At 39.4% G+C, this 15,416-nt stretch overlaps 1 protein-coding gene and 1 pseudogene across 1 annotated transcript in view; both read right to left on the bottom strand.

The window, feature by feature from the left end:
• ptchd4 (patched domain containing 4) overlaps nt 1-15,416 on the bottom strand; it is a 96,094-nt gene that overhangs the window by 26,820 nt on the left and 53,858 nt on the right. The gene's annotated exons all lie outside the window — the stretch shown is intronic.
• On the bottom strand, nt 6,612-6,718 carry LOC131991734 (U2 spliceosomal RNA; annotated as a pseudogene).

The raw sequence follows: 15,416 nt of genomic DNA, 5'->3' as shown, positions 1-15,416 counted from the left end.
ACTGAAACTGGCCTCATGGAGTTTACAGCCAGAACTTTAGAGGTAAATTTACAGTAGGGCTCCACGCTGCTTTGTTTTCTAGTCTGAATGTGATGAAGAAGTCATGCTTTGGAGCTTTTGGAGACTCCAGAGGGTTAATGTAAAGTATGATTGTAGTAGATAGAATAAAACATTTCAAAACACTGGTACAACCCTTCAGACCCAATTTTTAGAAGCACTCAGACTATTGTGTTCATACTTTGTTGATCAAGTCTGCTTTCTAGTATGAGCAGAGCTCTTTTTATCAATGACAAAACCTTCTTCACCTCTCTGTGAAACCTGTCTTTGAAAGCTCCACTCCCAATCCTGAGAAGAATCCTAATTAGAAGGTATGTGAGAGACCTGAAAGAGTGCAAGGAAAGATCAAAACCAGCAACACATTGCATTAGTAAAAAGCAATATGACAAGGCAACGCATTTCCATGTGTTTTGGGACTGCCCGTCATTTCAAAATATTGGGAAGAAATTAAATTGAATATGGGGAAAATCATGAAAATAGTGATCCCACCAGGGTTTGAGAAATTATGTCTGGGGCTAAGACCGGACACTGTGAAGGGACCTATTAGCGAGTAAAAAAGCAATTACAAGGAAATGGTTGGCAAAAGACTCTCCTACAGTCGATGATCAAAGTTGTTAAGGATATTTTCATAATGGAGAAGCATTCATTTGTCAACATTCATTCTCAAGCTAGCTAGCTAAAAGATAAATTTGAAAGTTATTGGGAAAGTTGGACAAACTATCTAGTATCACTGTTTCATCAGTGATCAGTTCTACATAACAATATTTCAAAAAGTCCCGCCCTTTTTGATTAACCACGCCCCCTTTCACAACTAATTAACTGTTTTTCCTAGAAACTTGTATGAGGTGTCAGATTACTCGGCATAGAGTCCCTGTTTAACTGTTGATTGATTACCACGCCCCTTTTGATTAGTCACGCACCCTTTCATAACTTTTGAACCGTTTGTCTTAGATACTTGTATGAGGTGTCTGTGAACTCAGGACAGAGTCTCTGTTTAACTGCTGATTTAAGCCACGAGAATAAGGTAACTTTATGTGATTTTAATTACACACACACACACACACACACACACACACACACATACACACACACAGGTAACTTTATGTGATTTTAATTACACACACACACACACACACACACACACACAGGTAACTTTATGTGATTTTAATTACACACACACACACACACACACACACACACACACACACACAAACAAACACACTTTTTGAGGTTAAAGGGCATAGTTCTCTAAAGAATCTCATCATAGTGTACACACACCGGCAGTAGCCCCCGTGGCCCTTTCAGAATTTCCCCAGAGGAAATTTTCTAGTTATGTTTGATGTTTGTTTGTGACTAGTTTAGTTTTAATGTTATTTAATGTGTTAAAGTTCTTATTTATTATTGTTTTATTTATTTACTTACTTATTTAGGTTGGTTTTGTGATTTTAAAAAATTAGGTGTATGTTGCTTAAAATAGCAAAATTATCTGCCAATGGAAAGAGAAAATTTGGCTTGTCAAGACTTTCCAAAACAAGTAAAAATATCTAATATCCTCATTTTTTTTCTGAAGCATTTCTAGATATTTCTAGATCTTTTCCTGGATTTTCTAGATTTGTTCTAGGTCATCTTCTAGATTTTGATGGATCCTTTTAATTTTTCAAAAAAAAAATTGATATTCCTAGACTTTTTTCTAGATTTTTTTCCTAGTTCTTCTGAGAGCTTTTCTAGATTTTAGATTGATTATTTTTTCGATATTCTTGATTTTTAAAGTATTTATAGATATTTCTATATCTTTTTCTAGATTTTCTAGATAATTTTTCTAGAATCTAGTAATGCTTTAGAAAAATCTAGAGAAGGATCAAGAAAAATCTAGAAAAGATTTCAAAAAATTAAACGAATCTAGAAAAATCTAGAAAATGATCTAGAAATGGTCTTGTAAAAACTAGAAAAAATCCAGAAAAAGATTTAAAAAACATCTAGAATATGATCTAGAAAACAAATATCTAGAAAATCCAGAAAAAGATTTAGTAATATCTAGACATGCTTTCGAAATCTAAAATCTAGAGAAGGATTAATAAAAATCTAGAAAATAATCAAGAAAAATCTAGAAAAGCTCTAGATCTCTAGGTTTTTTTTCAATATCACTTTCTAGAGTTTTCTAGATCCTTCTCTAAATTTTTCTAAAGCTTTTCTAAATATTTCTAGACTTTTTTTCAATTTGTTTCCTAGTTTTTCCTCGAGCTTTTCCAGATTTTTCTTGATTATTTTTTAGATTTTTCTTGATCCTTCTCTAGATTTTTTGAAAGCATTTCTAGATATTTCTAGATCTTTTTCTGGATTTTCTAGATTTTTTTCCTAGAATCTAGAAATGCTTTAGAAAAATCTAGAGGAAGATCAAGAAAAATCTAGAAAATAATCGAGAAATATCTAGAAAGATTTCGAAAAATTAAAAGGATCTAGAAAAATCTAGAAAATGATCTAGAAATGCTCTTGTAAAAACTAGGGAAAAAATCCAGAAAAAGATTTTAAAAGAATTTAGAACATGATCTAGAAAACAAATATCTAGAAAATCCAGAAAAAGATCTAGAAATATCTAGAAATGCTTTCGAAAAATCTAGAGAAGGATTAAGAAAAATCTAGAAAATAATCAAGAAAAATCTAGAAAAGCTCTAGATCTCTAGATTTTTTTCAATATCACCTTCTAGGTTGTTCTAGATCCTTCTCTAAAATTTTCTAAAGCTTTTCTTGATATTTCTAGACTTTTTTCTCAATTTGTTTCCTAGTTTTTCCTAGAATGTTTGTGTCACAGTGTGTGACATCATCGCAAGAGTGTAGAGGGAGATAAAAAATGGTCAAAAAATTAATTTGAAAACTGCGCTCAAGGGTGCAAATTCCACTCTACAGAAATAATTTATACATAAAAACGTAGGAAAATGTGTCTTCTCACTCACAATCCTCTTGTTAAGCTGTCAGAGTTACAGTTTGGGCGTAGGATGCACAGACGCGCCACCAACACACACCAACAGCCTTATTTGCTCCCATATTAAAAATGGAGGAAGATTTCTGAAAAAGGGAGATGTAACAGTTTTTTTAGATCGCTCTAACAAAGCTATTTTTTCATTTAAAAAAAAAAAAAAAAACATATGTAGACAATCAGGAAGAACTCAGGACGCTCAAAGTGAAGTCGGATCAATGATAGGTATTATGGTTTTGCCAAAAATGCTTTCTGTTTGAGGCCAGAAATATCAGTTTCTCTACCTCTGGCCAATGTTCCGGAACATTCCGTTGATTGCTCTGCTCTGATTGGTCGACCCCACCTGGCCACCTGGTTGCTTAGCTACCAAAGCCTCCCCCAGCCCCCCTCCAACACAGACATTTTAACTGAAAACAGTTAACTCTAACTGTCACACACATGGCATTTTTTCATAAAACATGAGACCTTATAACTTGACCATACATTGTCCAATCTGCCTCAAACTTGTCATGCATGATGATGGTTCATCACTGACCAGTTCTACATAACAATATTTCATAAAGTACCAACCTTTTTGATTAGCCACGCCCCCTTTCATAACTAATGAACCGTTTGTCCTAGAGACTTGTATAAGGTGTCAGATTACTCAGGATAGAGTCCCTGTTTAACTGTTGATTGATGACCCCACCCCTTTTGATTAGCCACGCCCCCTTTCATAACTAATGAACCGTTTGTCCTACAGACTTGTATGAGGTGTCTGTGAACTCAGGACTGAGTCCCTGTTTAACTTCTGATTTAAGCAACGAGAATCAAAGGCCAGAGGCAAGCACACAATCAAAATTTCTTTAGAAATGTTCTAGTTTTCTAGTATTATCATGTGAGTTGATGTTGCTCTTGTCATCAATATTGTTATCACCCCATTATAAGGTACTGTTGCAGAAGAAAACATGGATGAAGGAAGGTGCACATTGGGCAGATAAACTCACTATTATTATGGCACTTATTGTGATTTTCTAATTGTCATAATATTTTTTTTTCCTTCGGATATTCAAGTTGCCTATCAATTTAGGTATAAGGAATGTCCTTATAGGAGTATTGTGATAGAGAGTGTAAATACTTTTGCAAGGATATGATGTTGATTTTTAAATTAATTTATTTTCTTTTTTTTAAAAGTGTTTTTCTTCTCTCTTTGTCTTTTCTTTTTGTTTTAAACCATTTTCTTTCTTTCTATGTTTTGATGAAAAGGCTTGATGATATGTTTACAAAATGTAGAGCAACATGCATGACCTATTTTTTTTTATTCAAATAAAAAGTTTTATAACAAAAAGCAATACAACAATGTGCTTTACATTATACTATGCTTGTTTAAAAGTGGACTAATGTAGCCACAGGTGTCTCAGAGGAGATTGATTCAGGGGTGGTAGTGAATGCGGAATTGCCTTTAACCCTCATTCTATCCAATGGTCAGCAGTTGGCAACACCAACAGTTGCAGAAAGAACTCGTTTGTATGTAAGTCCATAGAAATATGACTTGACTTCTCACTAGATTTATTACTTAAGTAAACATTCTCATAATGAGTTTATGTTCTCAGATGTTAGTTTCAAGTCTCATTCAACACAGCATGATATTAATTTTGTAAATTATGGTCTCATTTATAGTAAAATAGACAATATAACAGGGTATGCTTCAGGCCGACATGTACAGATTTGTTCTGCTCGTCTTGAATGCTATGGACAATGATTGCATTCTTTTTAACACTTCATGTAAGATGTTAATGTTAGACTTTGTTGTAAGCTAAAGCTACCCCACTAATGCTAGCCCCTATCAATCAGATTTCAGTCAAAAAAATCGAATAAAATGAATGATACATGTTCAGTTGGTCTTGTTGGTCACGTTGATCCCGCCCCCAGCCCTTGATGTAAGTGGTTTTTGGTTTGAGACCAGCTAAGAGTTGGTGCCGCTATGGAACCAATTTTTCTGGCAAAGAGCTGGTTCTTTGACTGTCAAAAAGTGAGGAACTGGTTCAAGATTAGGCACTGGCTTTGAAACAGCCCTGGAACTGCCTTGGTCGAAAAGGGGTATAGGAGAACAACTTTCCCTTGCTTATCAAGCTAGATAGCTAGATAGCTAGATAGCTAGCTAGCGCTAGCGTTGTTGATGGCCAAGCATCATTTGCATGAACCGGTTGCAGAACGACATTAAGGCAATGGTCAAAAAGCAAGATGTGGTGGTGAAATGCCAAACTCACCCATTATTGTTAAAGTCCGGGGTAGCAACACATTACAAGTAACGTTATTAATAGAAAAGTAGTTTTTATTTTGTTTTTAGCATCTTTTTAAAACTGTACTTTTACTTTTTACTTTAATATTCTTTGGGGCTAGTAATCAACATTTCACTTTGCTACATTTTTTTACCTTTGTTATGCCATTACACAGGAAAGCTTTAACTGGTTAACTGGCTGAAAACAGTTCTCTAGGGACAAACTTTGCATGTGATAAGTCCGTAGTCATGTCAGGGTTCTCAGCAACTCTTAGTTATATTCAGTTAATTTTGTTTTCATGCCATATCATTAACTCCCCTGTCATTTCAGATCCTGCCACTCCCACTTGCCAGGCAATCAGTTCATTCCCTTCACCTGGGTTTCCCTGCTCATCTCACCTGCAGGCCATTCCCTCATTCGTTCCCCTGTATTTATACTGGCCCATTTCCACTTGTTCTCTGCCAGATGGGTAAGCCTTCCAGCATACCCTAGTCTGTTTAGCTGTATCCCAATGTCAAGGAAGGATGCTCAAACGGCTGGATTTGAAGGACACTACGTCATCGACATCCGCCGAAGGACTGTCCCAATGTCGAGGATGCTCCGGAGGACAGAGTCCTTCTTCTGCCCAAATTCCGAGGATGCATGTGTGTATCCTCCCTGGGCTCCGACTACCCATAAAGCATTGCGCACACCGGTCTACCGGGAGATTTAAAAATGGCGAGCGTAGAAACAGCGACGCCGGCGGCGCAATATGCATATACATATATAAGTATTTTCAGTTTACACTGAATGTTGTTACATAACTTACAAAACGTGTGTTTTAAGTCAAGCAAAAACATATAGATAAACAAATGCCAGAATATTTAGCTAAAGATAATAAACGTCATCTTGATACATTGCCAGGTAAGTTAATTAATGCCGTCTCAGTCGCTAAAGTTATTATTAATTAATTTATATGCGTCCGATGATGATGTACTATGTGCAACTATGCCATTCAGAAAGTTATTCATTTCTTTATTGTGTTTACAGGGACCGAAAGTCCGCTATTATCCGTTATTGTTATTTAACTGTTATTGTACTGTACTGTAAAATAAAAAGAACACAGAACATATTTCCATGATGAATTATGCTCCGCTGCTTTTATGAAACTAAGTAGGGGCCAAGTTCAGCCAGGATCAGTTTAATATTCAGGTTTAATCCACTTTGTGGCTTTTACTTGCTAAATCGTGGAGATTCAACCTTAAAGCATCTTCTTCCATTTTTACATATATGTGTCAGAGTGCTGATGCCAAAGTCACATCCATGTCGTGAACTGATTTTGAAATTGCGGCGCTGAATTTATTTATTTATGTATTTATTTATTTTTATTAAACTGATAAGAACATATACTACACTTGATCTTAGCCAAAAGGCCGAGAGCGGCGCTGAATTTAAGCAGGACGTCCAATTACGCAATGACGTACAGCTGCACACTCCGAAGGCTGTCCCATTTATGCGTTACACCAGTGAAAGGAAGGACTCTGGCCTCGCCTCCGGAGGACCCGGCTCCTACCAAGGAAGGATCCTTGACTTTGGGATACAGCCTGTTTCTGCCTGATCTACCTGTTCTGAACCTGCCTGCCTGTTTCTTGGATTTTGGATACCTGCCTGCCCTTTGCTGGATTTGTTTGCCTGTTTTGACTGATCTCCCGGTTTTGACCTTTTGCCTGAACATTTAAGTAAATGGAGTTTCCTGCTTATCTAATGTCTTAGTGTCGTGCTTTTGGGTTCTACTCTGCCAGTACTGGTGATCTCTACAAGTCAAGGTTAAATCTTAAGGGGACATAGCTATGAGAAAAACACATTTTGAGTGGAGGGGCACCTTACACTTTTTTATCCAGTGGGCAAATAAAGGAAAGGAGAAAAAGCCCGGTCAGTGTGGACAGGCTTTAATCAATGTGAAAGTGAAAGAAGCAGGAGGGAGAGGAGGACATGGCTGGAAGCATGACTGTCGCTCAATGTTAATTATGTTTGGAGGAAACTGACAATTCGGTCAATGTCTTAATGCTGATAGATGCAAAACTGAATGTCCAAATTTTTACTTGGGCCTCTTTGACTGTTAGGAAACACAAATGGATGACGAAAGAAAAGCAGGGGTGATGTAACACAGCAACAGAGACAGAGAGAGGGAGAGGGAGATTGCATTCCTGATTATTGCAGTGATAAAACTTAACCAGTGTCACCGTGATGTCCCCTAAACAATGGCACACACCTACACACACACGCAATATGACTAGCCTCTTAGATCTTTATAGCCACCACTATGAGTCTGCAGGGAAGACCACACTCTCATTTGCTGTTGCTCTCGCCATCTTCACCCACACACAGACGCTCTGGAAGAAACACCCACATACAGACAGCAAATGAACTAATCTGCCTCCTTTCACCTCCCTTTTTCCTCTATATATGAGACTGCAGGTGGTGTAACACGCTTTCAGGCAGCTGCAGTGAAGGCCCACACTACTTGTTTCTCAGTATCTAAACAGCTGAGTGCACTGACTGGGGATTGTATTTAGATAATAACAGCTTGTTATCAGCAATGTCAACCTGCAAAAAACAATCAAAATGTGCTTTTAAAGCTGCATGGCTTAGCTGTTTCCCAAGTGTAGCTGCTATTGAGCTCATGTCCTCAGTATTTTTTTTTAATGTTGTGGCTTTACCATCTGTGGGGAGTTTACATTATAGAGCTAAAACTAACTCTTTTTTTGAATAAAGCCCTGCTTATTCAATTTCATTTCTCCTTCAGCTCAGTATTCAACAAAGTGGACAATGTTGTTTTAATCAATCCTCTCACAAGCTATGGACAGTGATGCTGCTCTCAATTGAAATGTTTCTTGTCCAACAGGTCATCCACAAATATTCCTCTCTCTCATGGGCTCTCAGGAGACGCCATGCCACTGTCCTGACAGACCATTAGCCTATTCCTAAAAATGTCCCACTCAAACGCAAAGCCCATTAGTTAGACAACCCTTTTTTCCGAAAATACACAGTATTTTGATGTCCAAGTGATAATTGTAACCCAGTCTATGATCTTTCCAGTCTTTCGCATAAGTTTTGCGTAAGTCCATTATCATTTCTGTGTATGCATTAGGGCTGCACAATTAATCAAATTTTAATCGTGATCACGATTTTGGACACCATGATTAAATTAACCTGATCGTGGGCGATATTTCCATTTTAAAATTCAGCTCTCCTGCATATCTAATCAAGCACTTTCTACACCAGTCATCCACCAACCACCAGGGGGCGAACGCATAGTTAAGGTTTCATGTAGCTGCCTAAATAAATAACGAGCGAGCGCTAAGCAGGATGTGACGTAGTACTCAACGCCATAACAACACGTGCCATTTTTAAAACCCTGCGAAGCAGTGTTGCCAACAGGGCAACTTCGTTGCTATATTTAGCAACTTTTCAGACCTCCTTAGAGATTTTTTTTAAAAGCGACTGCCGACAAATCCAGCGACTTTTTCTTGTGTTACTGGAGACTCGTTCTTACTCTTCTTAACGAGCCGCAGTGGCCGGCATTAACTTAATTGATCAAAATAATCGTGATTATCATTTTGGCCATAATCGTGCGGCAAGCAGGACTGAACGGGACCGAGCAGAGTGGAGCCGTCGGGGGTGGCGCTGTGGGCTCAGTCCCTATGTGTACCAAATAGCGTGTCTCCTACTACTGTGCTCGGGGTAGGTGTAAAACATGTTAATTCCTGTTGCCAGCGGAGGGCGCTATGACTGTTTGTCAATATTGACATGTGGGTGTGTTCAGGGCTGGCCCATCATCACATGTGAGAAATTTGGGACAGATTGGATAATGTATGTTCAAGTTATACAGTGTCGTGTTATATGGCGAGACGGCATATTTTGCCGCCATGCCACGGCCACATAGTGTGACCGTCAGTAAAGCCTTTAATAGCTTTTTATCCCAAAGGCCTTGTGATGATACTGACCAAGTTTGAAGTCAATTGGGTGAATGCATATAATCATCAAATTGATAGTTCTGACCCTTTTGCATATTTTGAATTTTCATTCGATTCCGCTTAAAAAGACAGCCAGAGATGGATATTCCCATCAGCTCAAGGTGCTAGCTAGCTGCATCTGATCAAATCTTTCCATGACAGTTGTCAAAGGGGTCAGCTTTTGTCTACCTCTGTCTGAAATCACAGGTGTTTTGAAGAAATGACTATGAATTTTGAGAGGTAAGTCTGCTATCTTTATCAATGTAAATTGCATACTTGCTTCAATTGAATGGAAAGCTTGACAGGCTTGGCAATATTAACTAAGAAGGGTGGAGTTAACCATTAGCTGTGTTGTCATTAAAGTTGAATCAAATTATAGATTATAATTTTAAAAAATTATAGCGAATAAACAAAGCTGCATAAACGTATTGCTGTAGGCTAATCTGTCAATTAACAGTAGAAGAAGAAGAGATTATGCGAGAAAGAAAACAGTAGAAGAAGAGAATGAGCAAGAGAGAGAAAAAATAGGATGCTAATCGGACAACTTTGGCCACACACAAGAGAAAATATGTTATTTATATTGTGGGTTATTCTTACATTGTTAATGTTTAGTTGTTAAAGTTGCTGTACATGAAACTCAGAGCGTATCGACTGCAGCAGCTAATAGTGCTATCTATCGCCACTGTAAACAGTCCTAAAAATGGCAACAGTGGAGATAGTGTAACATGAGTAGGAACCTGGGTTTTCTGATAAACAGAATTCTCAAGTTTAGGCACGGGAGTTGAACAGCAAGACTGAATGAATGACTGAAGAGACTCCTGCACAAAGCTGCTGGAAAACACTACTCACAACTTATTTAAACCAGGATTTGGACCTTGACTATGTTATTAACCCTAACCATTGTTGTTTACTGCTGTATTAATGCACTGTAAAAAAAAATGTCTGTAGATTTTACGATGAAAAACTGCTAAACCATGACAGTAAAAGACCGTAAAATTATAAATGGGTTAATTCAGTTTCAGTAACAATGAAACACCGTAAATACAAATATCAGCCAAATTTTTACATTTTTAAAAAAATAAATTACTCCACTGTAAAATACACTGGCACCATGTTGGTAGCAAAAATATACTGTATTATATACATATATATAAGGGCCGTCATTTTTGCATTTATTTTTTGTAAAAATACTTTTTTTCACTGTTAAATGTACTAAACACCATATCTCTAACAAAAATATACTACAATATTTAATGGTAAAATCTTTAATTTATGCATCATATATAAAGTTTTTTTCTTGTCAATTATATGGCAGAACAGCGTTTCTTTTGACAAAAAACTTTTTATTTTTATATTATCCATAATATTACAAAAGTTGCACCGTATTTATTACGATAAAGTTATGGCAACCACAGCTGCCGGTTTTTTTTACCGTAAAAACAACAGTTTTTTTTTACAGTGTGTTCTGAATGTGAATGTCATGTACAGCACCTTTAAGCTGAATTTCCATTTTACTAAAATCCAAGATTCTTATAATTACCCTGGTCCATGTACCTGCAATGTCTAAGCTCTATCTATCTAAATGAAAAAGATATCATCTTGGTGTTATTTTTTTGACTCTGAGCTGTAATACGATGCTCAGGTCACTGACGTACTGCAGTCTTTTTTTTATTTGAGGCATATCACCAAATTCAGGTCATGATCTACTCATTTGCAGACCCAGAGAAGGTGCATGAATGCTTTTATCTCCTCCAGGCTTGACAATTATTTTGCACTGCATTTGAGTCTCAGCAGGCACTTATACTCATGACCTCAGTATTTCTAAATTCCTGGCTATCCCTGACTGTTTTATTTTTTCTTCTCAAAATAAGCATTTAATTGGGATAATTCACTAACTATTATTATTTATTTAGCTGGTGATAGCCTTTGCTCATTTTTACCTGCAGTATTGCTGAAGTTTTGCACCAAAACAGCAGCTGAAAAGCACAACTGCACGATTATGGCGAAAATGCTAATCACAAGTATTTTGATCAATTATTGTACAGGCAACTGCTGAAGTTCCATTTGAAGCTCTAAAATAACTTGTTGCTAGGATACAGACTAAACACCCAGAAGCATTCTTGATAATATCAGGAGACTTCAATCATCTTTCTCTCTCCTCTCACCTGACTGGATTTACACAGTTCGTTAATTGTCCCACCAGAGAAAATAAAACCATTGATCTGCTGTATGCTAATGTCAAACAAGCTTACAGAGCTACTGCCATGCCCCCAATAGGACGATCGGACCACAACTTAGTTCTTCTGGAGACTTGTTCCAAACCCTGTGTGTGGAGGCAGCCTGCAACTAAACTCATAGTCAGAAAATGGACACCAGATGCAACTGAGGCTCTAAAGGACTGCTTTGAATGTACAGACTGGAATGTGTTGCTGGAAACAGAGGAGAACAGTATGGACATTGACAGACAGGTTGACTGCTTTGCTGATTACATCAACTTCTGTAGAGACACAGTCATACCCACTAGGACTGTACGTTGTTTCCACAATAACAAACCTTGGATTACTAGTGATTTAAAGGCAATTCTCACTGAGAAGAAGGCCGCTTTTAGTGATGGTGACTTGCTCAAACAAGTATAATATAAGTTTAAGAGATGAAAGATGGCAAAGGTGGAATACAAGAATAAACTGGAGAGAAATCTACAGAACAGCAACATCCGTGAAATGTGGAGAGGAATCAACACCATCTCTGGTTACAACAACAAGAAAAGACAACCAGTGGCGGGTGATGAAGAAAGAACTGATGAACTCAACCAGTTCTTCAACAGATTCAATACAGAGGCCTCACCCAATGCTAATGCTCCTCCTCCTCCTCCTCCTCCTCTTCAACATGTGTGCATCTCCAAAGCAGCATCCACCCCCCCCACCCCTCCTCCACCTGAGCCTCCACCCTTGTCTGTCACAGAGATGGGGATGAGATTGGAACTGGGAAGACTTTGCTCTGGGAAGGCTGCTGGTCCAGATGGTGTGTGTCCAAGGCTGCTCAAGGACTGTGCTGCCCAACTGTGTCAACCTCTCCACAAGATCTTCAACCTTAGTCTACAGTTGGGGCGAGTGCCGGCACTGTGAACAATTTCCTGTGTTACCTGGGTACCAAAAATAAAATGTCCAGCTGAACTTAATGACTACAGACCAGTACCACTCACTTCTCACGTCATGAAGACTTTGGAGAGGCTGATTCTACGCCTACTGAGAGCTGAAGTCAAAGAATAACTCGACCCCCTGCAGTTTGCATATAAACAACACATCGGAGTGAACAGTGCTTTCCTCTACATGCTTTGCCGTGTCCATGCTCATCTGGAGGAAACTGGTGCTTATGTGAGAATCATGTTCTTTGATTTTTAAAGCGCATTCAACACCGTCCAACCCAACATACTCAAAAATAAGCTCACAGAGATGGGAGTGGATCTTTCCTTCATCTCCTGGATCACAGATTACCCAATAGGAAGACCACAGTATGTCAAGTTGGGGAACTGTGTTTCTGGGACATTAATGAGCAGCACAGTCCACAACGGACTGTTCTGGCTCCATTCCTGTTCACACTGTACACGGCGGGCTTCAAATACAACTCTGAGTCCTGCCACATCCAGAAGTACTCAGACACAGCTATTGTGACGTGTAACAGGAATGGACAGGAATCGAATATAGGGATCTGATAAAAGCCTTCAGTCTGTGGGGCGGCTGTGGCTCAGTTGGTAGAGTGGGTTGCCCACCTATCGGAGGGTTGGTGGCTCGATCCCTGACCATGGCAGCCTACATGTCGAAGTATCCTTGAGCAAGATACTGAACCCCAAATTGCTCCCGATGCTGTGTTCATCGGTGTGAGAATGAATTCCCAATGGTGGCAGGTGGCACCGTTTATGTTAGCCTCTAACACCAGTATGAATGTGTGTGTGAACGGGTGAATGAGCGCAGTCTGTAGTGTAAAGTGCTTTCAGTGGTCGCAAAGCAACTAGAAAAGGTCCATTTACCATTTACCATTCAGTGACAGTCACAAGAACTATCTCCTACTGAACACCTCAAACACTAAGGAAATGATCATAGCTTTCTGCAGGTTCAAGCCACCCTTCAGCCAGTGAATACCTGTGGGGTGGACATCGAGGTGGTGCCAAGTTATAAGTATCAAGGTGTATACCTGGATAATGAGTTGGACTAGCCCCTAAAAACTGACGCTCTCTACAAAAAGGGGCAGGGCCGACTCTTTTTCTTAAGGAAGCTCAGATCTCTTGGCATCTGTTGTAAGATGCTGCAGATGTTTTATCAGTCTGTGGTGGTAGTGTGTTGTTTTATGCTGCAGTCTGCTGGGGAGGCAGCATCAGACACAGAGATGAAGGCAGTTGGACAGACTGGTCTAAAGAGCTGGTTCTGTGGTTGGAGCCAGGTTGGACACACTGGAGGAGGTGGTGGAGAGATGCACTGTCAAGATGTTCCAGGCCATTCTGAAATACCCAGATCATCCGCTACTCAGAACCTTTATGGGCCAAAAAGACAGCAGTGGACGGCTCCTCTCTCTCTGTTGCAGGACGGAGAGATTCAAAAGATCCTTCTCTCCTACAGCCATCAGGCTGTCTCATTCTAACAGATTCTACCAGACTAACTGAATTTACTCTCGTGGATGAATAAAGTAATTTTCATTTTGATTTGATTTTGATTGATTAATCACAATTATTAATCACGATTATTCATCATGTATTTTTATTGCACTACTTGTAAACAAACAATGGGAACAGTTTTTAGTGTGTGTACAGAGTGTCGCGTGCTTGTTGTAAACTAACAGGGGATCACTAAGTGAACTACCGCACTGCTACAGAGCTAACTGTTAGCAATTTGCAGACTGGACATTAAGAGGTTAACATCCCCTCCGGCTCTGCAGCTGGGAGAGACTGCTGCAGGAGGACTGTGCCGGTTCGACTCGTTCTTACCCTTCTTAACGAGCCTCTGGCACCCGCAGCCGTAAGGGAACGAGTCTCCAATAACACCAGAAAAAGTCGCAGGATTTGTCGCCAATCGCTTTTTTGAAAAATAGTTCCTAGGGGGGTCTGAAAAGTCGCTAAATTTAGCAACAAAGTTCCTTAGGTGGCAACACTTTTTTGCCGGCTTTTACAAATGGCGCGTGTTGTTGTGGTGTCGAGTACTATGTCACATCCTGCTTAGTCTTCTATCCAATCAGCAACCAGGCTTTTCTCAGGGGTGCTGAGAAGGGGCTCGCCCCCCTGGTGGTTGGTGGACTACTGGTGTAGAAAGTGCAGGCGAGCCCGCATTTTAAAATGGAAATATTGCAGACGATCAGATTAATTTAATCGTGGCGGCCAAAATCGTGATCACGATTAAAATTTGCTTAATTGTGCAGCTGGGTTTTCAGCTACCCTGAATCACCTATTCCCCTTCCCTCTAATGGGGGACAGCCGATGCTGTCTGCTAGCCATGACAGCAGTGTATCGGGAAGCAGAGATGGATGGAGAGGCAAAGAAAGATGGGAAGCTGTAGCTCAGAAAGAAAGGATGAAGAGGCAAGAGGCGTTCTCAAGTCTCTCCCAGATGCAGGTACATCCCTGAATGGATCTTAAGAGGGCAGTTTGTCACCAGCTCTCCTGCAGACTATTTTCTGCAGACAAGAGAGGCGGGGGAGAAAAAAAAAAGCATTATAGTCGCTCAGCCTGACCACGCTGCTCCTATAATGGAGGCCCGGCCTGCATGTGCCCTCCCCTTCTCCCCTTGCGCTCACCAAAAAGCCAGAGTCATTAAACTACATTACTGCTCTTAAACTTCTGTGGCACACAGACCCTCAAAACACATCCATCACGTGGCAACAGAGCATGTCAGTTGCTCCCACCCACCATGGATTCTCATGATCAGGATGACTGTTAACCATGCCGGCTTGTCACACAGGTGGAGATGATAGAGGAGCCAATATTGCAAGGAGGAGGTCTCACCGAGGAAAAGTGATCCAAACTCAATAAAAACAGATGAGGGAAATGAAAGTGAAGATGAACACAAGGGAGACCAAAAGCAATCTTTACATCCAAATCAATATTTGGACCATAAGATTTCTTATACACATATCCCCAATTTAA

The sequence above is a fragment of the Centropristis striata genome, chromosome 18, assembly GCF_030273125.1.
Source record: "Centropristis striata isolate RG_2023a ecotype Rhode Island chromosome 18, C.striata_1.0, whole genome shotgun sequence".
Lineage (NCBI taxonomy): Eukaryota > Metazoa > Chordata > Actinopteri > Perciformes > Serranidae > Centropristis > Centropristis striata.
The sequence above is the reverse complement of the archived record's forward strand: the minus strand, read 5'-3'. Positions and strand labels throughout refer to the sequence as shown.